Here is an 11,876-nt window from a genome sequence, read left to right as displayed (position 1 = left end):
CCTACCTGGAGATGCTGCAGGGAATTGGGACCTTCTGCAGGCAAAGCAGGTGCTCTCTCACCGAGTCCCCGTGTTTCCTGCACAGGACCAGAGTCTGTTCCCCTTCTGGGGGGCTGGGGATTCCACAGAGTCAAAGGCAGAGCCCATCTCGCCTCCCGTCCTGCATGGGCGACTCACCTCCAAGGCTGGGGGGGGGGGGCTCTGGGAGAAGGTCGAGCAGCCTCAGAGTTCCACAGAAGGAACTTGCTTGCCCCCTAACCACCCCACCCCTGGGTACAATATGGATCGCTTGCGCAACCATGGGACGCAGGGGGAATGGGGGAGTCATAGGCCGAGCCTAAAGCAGGCGGTGGGCGAGACTGCCAGGAATTGCGCTCCAGGTGAGCTGCAAAAAGGAATAGGATGCTCTGGGGGGAGGGTGGTATCTCGGGAGGGGGAGATGCCCAGATGACCCTTCTCTGCTAGAAACAAGCCCCTCCCCCCGCAAAGGCGAGTCTCAAAAAGAAGGGGGTCCCTTTTTGGGGGAGAGGGAGGTGGTCCCTCCTTGCATCATCGGGCAGCGGCGATGAAGGGGTTACCGGCCCAGCAGCCCCTTCTCCTCCTCGCCCCCCTCTCCGCCGTGCACGCGCGCGCCCCTCGCTCCCGCGTGCTCCGCCCGGGCGCGCTCTCGGGGCCGGCTGGGCGAAGAGGCGAGAACCACAAGACGCCGACGACGAGGCGCCTGGCGAGGGGAGGCAGGCACGCGCGTGCGGGGCGGGGACTTCGGCGGCGCTGACGGCGGCCGTTGCAGGAGCCCTCCCGCGCCCGCCTAGCCGCCCCTCCTCCCGCGCCGCCGCCAAGCCACCACCGCTCGCCACGGCTCGGACTGGACTAGCCCGGCATGGCTGCCGCCGCGGGGTACCCCGCGCTACCGCCTCCTTCTCCTCGCCCCAGCCCAGCGCAGCAGGAGCGCGTCGGGTGAGTGGCCGAGCAAGGAGGGAGGGAGGGAGATGGACCGACGGACGGACGGACGGCAGGAGGACCGACAGGCAGAGCGAAGGCTTCCCCCCGCCGCCGGGTGGGTTGCAGACAGCGGGAATCCCCCTTCGCAATCCTTCCCTCTAGCTGCAGCGGCAGCTTCGAGCGCTCTCCCCGATTCCCGTCTCCATTTCAGGGGCGATGTCCGTCGGTCTGGGTGGAGGATGGGAGCAAGTGCGGGGGTGGCGGAGGAGCGGGGGGGGGGTTGCTGCTGCTGTGACCGGTCTCTGTGGCGTTGCCATGGAGACGGTGCGGAGGAGGATGGCATAGAGGAGAGCCTCCCCCCCCCCCCGATTCTTTTTTTTTTTTTTTTTTTTTTTTTTTAGGCATAAGAGGTAGAAACACGGGTGGGGGCGGTTTTCCCCGGACAGGAGCCACCCCGTCCATCCAACTGTCGGTCCAGGCGCGCGTCTCCATCACCTCTCCGCTCACCCTCCCCACCCCGAAATTTCTATAACCGGCGATGGTTGTCGGTGTGTCTGTGCCTTGGGGGCGCGTGACCGGGCGCTCGTTCCCTCACTCCCCGCCCCTTGTTGCCGAGGAAGGGGTCTGGGTGGGTGGCCGGCATCGAGGTTTGTGCTTGCGGGGGAGGGGGAGCTTGGCGCGTGGCCCCAATCCGCCATGATTATGGCTGGAGGGCCTGCCCACGAGGGTGCACAGCCTCCCCTGCGCGTCCCCGTCGCGCGCCCCCCCCCTTCTCCTTGGGGAGCCCCGACAGCAGGCCTCGTCACCCCTCCTGCTGCCGCGGCGGCCCAGGCCTGCTGGGACGCCGCTTTCCGGCCCTTTGGCCTCGATCCTGGGGTACGGAGGGCCTCGGGGCAAGCGGGCAGACTAATGGGGATGGGGGTGGGAACTCGGGGCCCAAAGCTGGCAGACAGGGCCCTCAGGGAGCGGCGACCTGCTCGGCCCTCCCCCCCCCCCCCAAATCTCCGGAAGGCTGGGGAGTATGTAGTGCCTTTCCCTATGGAGGCAAGAGTAGCATTGGTGATGTCCCTACGGGAGTGTGGCCATTGGATTGTGCATCCGTACCAAGGTTGGTTCAGGCACTCCTTTGGCACGCAGAAGCCTCCCCCTGCAGTGGCGCGTAAGAGAGCCAGGGGCCCGTGAGCATGTGCAGAGAGTGCCTTTCTCGTATGCTCCCTCTTGGCTGCCTTTGGGAGCCTTCCCGGTCCCATCCCGGTTGAGGTCCTTAGGTACCCCTGCCTCCGTTTGTGCGTGTGTTGGTGCAGACGAGCACACCCTCCCCTCACCTGGTGGGTGAGGAGAGAAGGAGTGGCAGAAGGGAAGCCTGCAGTGTTGGGCTTCTGTAGAGAAAGAGGGACGGGCTCCAGCAGGGGCATCTCCTCCTTGCAGCTGAGCCATGCCAGCCCGACTCTGCCCATCATCCTTTTGCAGCCTGGTGCCCTCCTGTGCCACCCAGGGCATGCTGGCTGGGGCGGCTGCAAGCTGTAGTTCAAAAGACCTGGAGGGCACCTGATTGGCCCTCCTTCCGGCCTAGTTCCCATGGTTACACAACTCCCTCCCTCTAGCAGAGGGCAGGAAACTTTGCAGCCCCTCCGACTGGCTGTTCCAGTCTCCTCCGGATTTCAGCGCTGGAGACCTGCAGGTTGACCCTTTCTCAGGAGTGAAACTGAAGGGAAGACCAGATAGGACTAGCTGTAGCAGTTACCCTTGGCTTCATGCTTGCCAGCACACTGTGGTGTGTGTTAAGATATGCTCCAGCATGCTGTAGAATTAGGTCGGTGTCTCTCTCCTCCCGAGGGACTAGTTACTTCGATTTGACCCTCCACGTGTTTGTCAGAAAAGGGCTCATTCCGCTTGGGTAGAGCTTCTTGCTGAGACTCTCTTGAAGCAAGGATGGAGGAAGGCTGGCTGGACAAGGGGGCTCCTGCCACTCTGTCTTACAGCTGTGTGGGCATCGCCAGTGAACAAGGACTTGCTGAAGCCTCCCAGCTGCCTCTCTGCCAGGATACTGGGGGGGGGGGGGAGTGATGGCCACCAGTTTGGATGGCCTTAAAAGAGGCTTAGACAAAATTCACAGGGGAGCAGAAGACTACTGGCCAGAATGGTCCTATTCTGCTCCCACTGCACACCACTTAATTCCGCTTGCTGGGAATCACAAGCAGAAAGAATGATTCTTAGCTCTTAGGTCCTTTATGCAGGCTTCCCACTGGCGTATCTAGTTGCAAGCTGTGAGAATGGCACAGAATCATAGAATTGTAGAGCTAGAAGGGACCCTGTGGATCATCTAGTCCAACCCCCTGCAATGCCGGAATATGCAGTTGTCCGATAAGGGGATCGAACCTGCAACCTTGGTGTTATCAGCACCATGCTCTAACCAACTGAGTTAGAGGTCCAGGGTACCTCGCAGATCACAGAATCATAGAATTGTAGAGTTTGATAGAACCCGGAGGTGGGTGTGTGGGTGTACAAAATTTACACCCTTTTTTGAGGGTGTTCCCATTTTGCAATTCGTTTTCCTTGTTCCAAACAAAATTCCTTTTCATTTTCCTAATGCAACTGGAGCGAAGGGAAAGGGCTGCAATCAGGAAGATTGTGTGTGTCTCTACTCTTGACCATCAGCATAGCAGGCTCTGGGAAGGAGATTAAAGAGATTCTCCGGCTGCAGCCTGACTCCCTGCTCCATGGAAGTGAATGGGAGCTTATGTCTAGTTCACATGTATGGATGAAAGGGACACGGTTGTCCTCGTGCACACCCTGTTGCCACAAGGCTTTGCTGATGGCAGTGGGTATTGCAGTCACCCCAGAAGATTTCCGCCATAAACCCCCTCCCCCATGGTTCCTGCTATAATAAGCTGCCTCCTGTACTGGATCAGGCCAGTCGCAATGTTTGCATTGTGCTGGTGTTGTTCAGAAACACAGATGATCTGCTGAGAACTGGATGTGGTTCAAGGCTTGGTAGTCCAAATCCTTGAGCAGTAACCGCATGTGCTAAGCCTAGGGCTTCATAGCCCTCGTCCAAGGATCTTTCCATGGAGGTAAGTAGCCAGGCTTGCACAGAGGTTACTGTGAGGGTCAAAAGGCAACTGGCCAGTGGAAAAGGGCCTGAATCAGGCTCCGGCTAACCTTGGGTTGGAGACTGCCTGAACTCAAGCCATGCTCTCGGGATAAGCCTATAAATCATAGAATCCTAGAATTGTGGAGTTGGAAGGGACTACAGTGGACGCTCGGGTTGTGAACGTGATCCACGCAACTCGCAGCACCCAGTCTGGGCACGCACAATTAGGCACTTCTGTGTATGCGTAAAGCATGATTTAGTGTTTTTGCACATAAGTACCGTTCCGGTACTTATGGGTTTGGCGTGGTGCGCAACCCGAAAACACACAAGAAGCATCTGTAACCCGAGGTATGACTGTACAGTGGACGCTCGGGTTGCGAACGTGATCCGTGCGGGATGCACGTTCGCAACCTGCAGCGGCACTTCTGCGCACGCGCGGGTTGTGATTTGGTGCTTCTGTGCATGCGCGACTGCCGAAACCTGGAAATAACCCGTTCCGGTACTTCCAGGTTTCGGCAGTCCGCCACCCAAAAAAACCGCAACCTGAAGCGTCTGTAACCTGAGGTATGACTGTACAAGCATCCTCTAGTCCAAGGGTGTTCAACTTCCAAGAGTCTGTGATCTACTCACAGTATAAAAAAACTGGCAGTGATCTACCCATTTTTAGGAAGCCAGAGTTGTTGACACACCCCGATCGACCAGTAGATTGCGATCCACCTATTGGACAGCCCTGCTCTAGTACAACCCATGAACACACGACCCTGACCCTCCTCCCACTGCAGGAGGTTGGACTAGACCAGGGGTCGGCAAACTAAGGTCCGCGGGCCGGATCAGGGCCAATTGCCTTCAGGATCTGGCCCACGGACTGTCCGTGGATCAGCATGGGGATTCTGTTTGTTTGGGATGCGCCTCCCCCCACCCTGCACCATTCCATTCCCCCCATGGCGGCGCCTCCTCCCTCCCTCCCTCCGGCCTTCTCCCTGCCCTGCCTAGAGGAGGAAGGGGGCTGGGCTGAGCTGGCTGAGCGCCATTTTATGCAGCCCCTCTCCGGAGCCAGCCCTTTCGCGCCGCTCATCGTCCCTCCGCCACCTCCCTGGTGCTCCTGTGGCCAGAGAGCAGAGCGGACAAGCTTGCTCTGGTTACCCACGAGAAACAATGGTGGTGGTGGCGGTGGTGGTGGTGGTGGCGGCAGCAGTGGCAGCCCCTGGGAAAGTTAGTGCATCAGTTGGGGGTGGGGAGGAGTACTTGCCCCCCCGCCTCTTCTTCCAGTCCCCCCATGCCGCTTCTCCTGCCCACCACAAGGTCTGAGGGACAGTGGACCAGCCCGTGGCTAAAAAAAATTGCTGACCCCGGGACTAGACGATCCTCAGGGCAGGGGTGGAAGAAGGGGTGTGTGCTGGGTGCGGGCCAACCCAGGTGTCACCACTGAGGGGGGTGACAAAATGCTGGGCAGCACTCACCGCGGGGCCTGCAGCGCGCCCGAACCACACATCTTTCCTGGGAGAGATGTGGTGGCTTGAGCGCATGCAGGCTCTGTGCTGCCCAAATGGTCTGCCTGCAGCCTCCCTCCAGCTGTAGGGCGGCTGAGACTCCAGAGGCCCTGCAGTGCGCCCCACCCCTATGGGTGGCTCACCCCGCCCAGTGCCAGATTTACATATAAGCTAAACAAGCTATAACTTAGGGCCCCACTCTCCTGGGGGCCCCAAAAATATTAAAAAGAATTTCACTATTAATATACTTCTTAATTGTATTCAACAATTAAGATTCAACTTTGATAAAATACATATTTTGTTATGTGCAGATGGCTTTAGATACCTGTTAGGTCCATCAATGACCATATAGCATATATTCAACACAAAAAAGCGATAAGGACAGCTGGACATATAAAGGGCCCTATTACCTTCATCGTCAAACCTAAATCCGGCCCTGCCCCCACCCTTATGGGCTGCTCACCACACCCCTGGGCGCACCACCCCAGGCACCCAAGTGGCTTCCTCCACCATGGCCTCAGGGTCCCTTCCCCCTCTACAATTCCAAGATTCTGTGCTCTATTGACTGAGCTATTCAGTGGTACCTGGGGTTACATACACTTCAGGTTACAGACTCCGCAAACCCAGAAATAGTGCTTCAGTTTAAGAACTTTGCTTCAGGATGAGAACAGAAATCGTGCTCCGGCGGCATGGCAGCAGCAGGAGGCCCCATTAGCTAAAGTGATGCTTCAGGTTAAGAACAGTTTCAGGTTAAGAACGGACCTCCAGGACAAATTAAGTACTTAACCCGAGGTACCACTGTATATAGGAAGCTGCCTTATCCTGAGTCAGACCATCGGTCCATCTACCCCAGGATTGTCAACATTGACTGGCAGCGACTCCATGGGGTTTCAAGCGGAAGACATTCTCAGCCCTACCTGGAGATGCGACATTCTGCATGCAGAGCAGGTGCTCTGCCTCTGAGCCGCAGGCAATGAAGGATCCTCTCTAGTGTCCTGGCAGAGAACCTTTTGGAAATGTGGAAAGAGTTCGTCCTCTCCCTCTCCCTTTCTCACTGACGCTGTTGGAAAGCCACATAGTGGGGCGGGTTGGTTAGTATTTTTTATTGGCCAGTGGCTTTTGTAGTCTTACTTGCTTAACTGGAATGTTCTGTCTTCTCCCACTTCCTCCAAAAAAGGATAAATTGGCAGCAGTAGAAATACTGCCATGAAAAGGACCTCACAGCAGATTCTGGGGTTAAAACAAAACAAACCCAATATTTATTTGTATGTGTTTGTGTGCCTCTTTATTGACATTCCCTGCCAGGTATGGTTTTAGGAGGTGCTGCCCCCATTTACCATGGGTCCTGTGGTCCCAAATTCTTTGCTCTTATTTATTAAAGGTAAAGGGACCCCTGACCATTAGGTCCAGTTGAGGATGACTCTGGGGTTGCAGCGCTCATCTCGCTTTATTGGCCGAGGGAGCCGGCGTACAGCTTCCGGGTCATGTGGCCAACATGGCTAAGCCACTTCTGGCAAACCAAAGCAGTGCACGGAAACACCGTTTACCTTCCCGCCAGAGCGGTACCGATTTATCTACTTGCACTTTGATGTGCTTTCGCACTGCTAGGTTGGCAGGAGCTGGGACCCAGCAACAGGAGCTCACCCAATCACAGGGATTCGAACCACCGTCCTTCGGATCGGCAAGTCCTAGGCTCTGAGTTTAGACCACAGTGCCACCCGCATTATTGATAACATGTCTATAAAAGCTCAAGGGAGCCTATATGATTCACCCAGCCCCCTTTTCTCCTCACAACGATGCAATAAGGAAGGTTAGGCTGAGTGAGACTAGCTGACCCAAGGTAACTTGGGTCCATCTGGGGATTTGGTCATGGCTGTGGTCAGTCTAAGGCTTAAGTTGTTTAGCTCTGGAGATGATGGAGGAGTGTGTCTTTGTGGGTGAAGTCAAACTGTTGGAGAGTCACAGCGCCTGCTGCGGACAGACATGTTTTGTTTCAGGTGGGGAAGATGAAGGCGTCCTCTGCACTCCTCCTATTAGTCTTTCCTCAGTCTGACTCAGTCTATATATGTTCAGGGGCAGTCGGAGAGTTGAAGTCCTCTTCCCTACCATTCTCCCTATTGGCCTGAGGGCCGCGTTCCCTTCGCCTTAACCTTCTAGGGGCCACATGCCAGCAGTGGGCAGGGCCAGAGGCAAAAGCAGGTGGAGCATTGTGTGCAGTAGGCAGGTTTCTACACACACCCCCCCCCCCCAATCTCAGAAACTCTGGTTTATAATTCAATCGCTAAACGGCACCTTAAACCTCGGCCACACAATGGTGGAATGTCTAGGCACCTCCCCCCCCCATGGAGTTCATTATTATGATAAATTTCTTTTCTATAGTGCTTTATATTTTAAAGAGCAGATCTCAAAGTGGTTTGCAACACATTAAAGCATTAAATTAATTCGGAATAAAATAAATTCAAGCTTCAAGGAAAATATTTCAGATCCTTCTCCAAGTGACATTTTGCTTTCCCCAGTCGCCAGCCTGGCATCCAGAGAGCTCCACATGGTCACAACTGGACCCATGTCAGTCGCAAAATGTGCCCGGCACCTGGCTGGTTCCTAGCACTGCACACACCTGTCTTCCCCCCAGGCAATCCAGGCCTTGAACAGACTTCAAGGGCACATCTCTGGCCAGGGGAAAGCTCTCAAGAATCATACAGAACAGGCCCAGGGAGGAATGGGGTCTGTGAGAAGGCCCCAAGGACCTGATAGAGAGCCTTTTGGCCCCTGGGCCAGAGATTCCCTCCCATACATTGTTCTCTGCTGTCCACAGCAGGTGATACCCCACATGACTTCAAAGAGCCTTCTTCTCCTGAGTGTGTTTGTTGTATCATTTGAAGTTTCTCCTCCCAGCTGCAGTAGCAGGTTTGGAACCTTAGTAGAGCTGTAGGAAGGAGTCTGCATTTGGGGCCAGGTTATCTGGGTGGACGGGAGCTGCAGCAGGAGGATGCGCATGGTGCCAGACCGATTCCAACAGAAAAGTTTATTCTCTGCACCACTCTCTTGCTATCAGAGCAATACCCCCCCTTTTTAGGACAACCGCAGCATCACAAAATAGTGTGCCAACTTCTGAGTTCTTCTAGATGGTAAACAAATCAACCGCAGGAGGACAACCTTGGTCCATAAGGAAGATTCCAAAGTTCAGGGTAGGGCAACGCCTTAGGCCAACCAAGCTGCCACCAAAATGTCTTGGAATATGCAGCCTGTGGCTTCGTTGGTCAGAGAAGGAAAGGCCCACCTTGGTCGGATAAACAAGCAGCACTCTCTGTGGATGTCATCTTATGGTGAGTGAGACTCTTGGTCCAGGATGGTCTATGCTGACAGGCAGGGTTTCAGGTGGACAGGAAGGGGAGGAGGAAGCATTTCCAGAAGGTCCCGGGCTCTATTCCTGGCATCTGCAGGTAGGGCTTGGAGAGACAGGAACCTGCCTTGTATTGAATCAGACAATTGGTCTGCCTAGCTCTGTATTGTCTACACTGACTGCCAGCCGCTCTCCAGCGTTCCAAGCAGGGTTGTCTCCCGGCTCTACCTGGAGATGCCATTGCGGATCGAACCAGGGACCTTCTGCATGCAAAGTAGGTGCTCTGCCACTGAGCCCCTCCCCCTTATGAGCCGCAAGCTCTTGTCATATATTGACCTATCCTGGTGGCTGCTCAGGGCCCTGCCCAGGATGCACCCAAAGAGTCTTCAGCGAAAGATCATAGCTTATTTCTCTGCCTCAGAGAAGCAAGGGCTTTGCAGGTGTGATGTAGAGGTTGCTTTAAGGTGCTCCTCATGGTCACAGTTGCCACATGCAGAGATGGTTGTGCACCACTGCAAATGGTCCAAAAAGTGGGTATTATTGTGGTGATGTGGTATTGTAAAGGTGTTTTCTCAGGGATGGTCTATCGCTCAGTGGTGGAGGACATGCCTCTCCAGTTAAAGCAGACCTGGAAGTGCCTCTTTTTTGCTTGAGACTTTGCTGGGCGGGGCAGGGGTGTGTGGTTTCTGCTGGCCGGAGTGTCCAGTAGCAAGCCAGCTGGGCCAGTGGTTTCACTCATGCACTCAGATTACAGAGTCTGGGTAATAAGCCCAGACTAGCAGCCACCACAGGAGAATTGATGTAACTGCAGTGACTGAGAGCATTCCGTCCCTCGTTCATTCCTTCATTCAGAGCATTCAGCTGGAAAATCTCACACAGTGGCTTGCAAAGCAGTAAAATGACATGGAGAACGCCAAAAAAGACTTGACACAAAAGGAAAAACGGGATGAGGAGAGAAGAGGAAAGTGAGCTAAACTCAGGCACCACATGTTTGATGTTACAGGGTTCTTGCTCAGATGGACAGTCTATTCACAGTTCAAAAAAAACAGTTGTTCCTCTTTATTTTATACCCCACTTTTTACACAAGATTTCTTCTCTAAACAGTTTACAATTAGGATACATCCTATTAGGAATTTGTGGAGGTGTACAAATGAGCTGACAATTTTTAGGTCCTAACTTTAGCAACAACAAAAAAAGTTTATCCCCACCTTGCTGTCCTCCAGATGTGATTTGGAATAAGCACTCTTGATCAGTACCAGCAATATTGTCCAAAACATCTGGAGGGTCCTAGATTTGGGGAGGCAAAGTACTCTCCTCTTAGCTCTGCCCTCCAGTCCACAATGTAGGGATGCTGCAGCTTGCCTACCCTATGTGGTTGTTGTAAAGATTACTGAGAGCAGCCGATGTTGGATAGCTCAGTCAGTAGAACATAATCTCAGGGTCGTAGGTTTGAGCCCCACATTGGGCAAAAGGATTCCTGCATTGCGGGGGATGGACTTGATGATCCTTGTGGTCCCTTCCAACTCTAGGATTCATTGTGTGTGAAACATACAGAAAAGTGCTACTGAAATTCAGAGTATGTCTGCTGCCACCTAAACCAGCCTCTGCCTCCAGGTGTGGAAAGCCTTTTGCTGAACTACAACTCCCATCAGCCCCAGCAAGCCTGGCCTGTGGCCAGGGATGGGTGATGGGTGTTGCAGTTCAACAACACCTCGTGGGTCATAGGGTCCCCACACCTTATCTGTACAGGTGGCTGCCCCAGGTGGGCTGGCTGCTTGCTGGGGAAAGAGAGGCGGAAAGGGACTTAGATGTACTCAGTGACCAGCTTGTGTTCTGCACGGGGATGATTCGCTTGGCACCTTGTGAAAAGAAATACCGTGTTCGCGTACTAATCCGTTGACTCATGCATTTTGCATTAGCTCTCCCTTCTCTCATGCTTGACTCTGACACCAGGATTTGAGCCTTGGCAGGAGTTGGGATTTCATGGCCAAGAGTGGCACAGAGGCTGGAAGGAAAGAGGCTAGTGAGCGATGGAAGCCACCAGGCAGATTGGCCACTGGGCAGCATTATCTGCAGCTTCGCAGATGTAAAGCCAGAAACCTCCCCCCCCCTTTTTTTTTTTTTTTTGCTGGAGGGAGAGATTTAAGCCGAGTTTCCCCAAGAATACAGATTCTGTGCCAGTTTCCCGACTTCCTTTGGCATATCAGGACACTGAGTGCTATCCACATGTTGGTGTGCTAAGCTGATGCTTATCATCCGCTGGCTGATGGCTCAAGGCTGGTCCAGACACATCTCCCTGCTTCTCTTAATGAGTCTCAGCCGAAAGCGTGAACTGCTTCCCATTAAAGTGCGATGTGGGCTTGGAATAAGGCATGTCTGGTCTCAGACTCTGCATAGAAAGACTCTGCAATTTAGGAGCCTGACTTCTACTGAGTCAGACCTTTGGCTCAACACTGCCTACACTGACTGGCAGCGGCTCTCCAGGGTTTTGGGCAGGGGACATTCCCAACTCTACCCGGAGATGCCAGGGATTGGACCTCAGACCTGAAACACGCCAAGCAGATGCTCTGCCACTGAGCACCTTCCCTCAGCAGTGGTTTCTGGAGGCAGAGAATGGTTTTAACCTTGCCTAACAGCTCAACAAACTATAGTTTGTTCAAACATGGGAGGAAGAGAATGGGAAGCTGCCTTATACTGCTTCTGGCCATTGGTCTATCTATCTCTGTACTGTTTACACTGGCTGGCAGCAGCTCTCAAGTCTTTCCTAGCCCTACCTGGAGATGCTGGAGATCGAGCTTAGGACCTTGAGCATGCAAAGCAGGTGTCCTGGCCCAAGGCCCTTTTATCCAGGGGTCAGCAAACTTTTTCAGCAGAGGGCCGGTCCACTGTCTCTCAGACCTTGTGGGGGGCCGGATTATATTTTGAAGGGGAAAAATGATGCAAGAACACCACAAGCCCCAGTGGCTGCTTTCCTGTGTCTTGTGAGCGGCAGGGGCTGGCAGTGGCG

At 54.3% G+C, this 11,876-nt stretch overlaps 1 protein-coding gene across 12 annotated transcripts in view; it reads left to right on the top strand.

The window, feature by feature from the left end:
* The first annotated feature begins 659 nt into the window (after nucleotides 1–659).
* Nucleotides 660–11,876, top strand: part of NLGN3 (neuroligin 3) — a 64,953-nt gene continuing 53,736 nt past the window's right edge. For 3 of the 12 annotated variants that reach the window (XM_028715648.2, XM_028715643.2, XM_028715638.2), the window contains exon 1: nucleotides 669–957. The gene's annotated coding sequence lies outside the window, so the exon portion shown is untranslated. The other 9 variants (XM_028715649.2, XM_028715644.2, XM_028715645.2 and 6 more) reach the window with 6 other exon arrangements.

The sequence above is a fragment of the Podarcis muralis genome, chromosome Z, assembly GCF_964188315.1.
Source record: "Podarcis muralis chromosome Z, rPodMur119.hap1.1, whole genome shotgun sequence".
In the NCBI taxonomy this organism is placed as follows: Eukaryota; Metazoa; Chordata; class Lepidosauria; order Squamata; family Lacertidae; genus Podarcis; species Podarcis muralis.
Note: the sequence above shows the minus strand (reverse complement) of the source record. Positions and strands in the feature narration are given on the sequence as shown.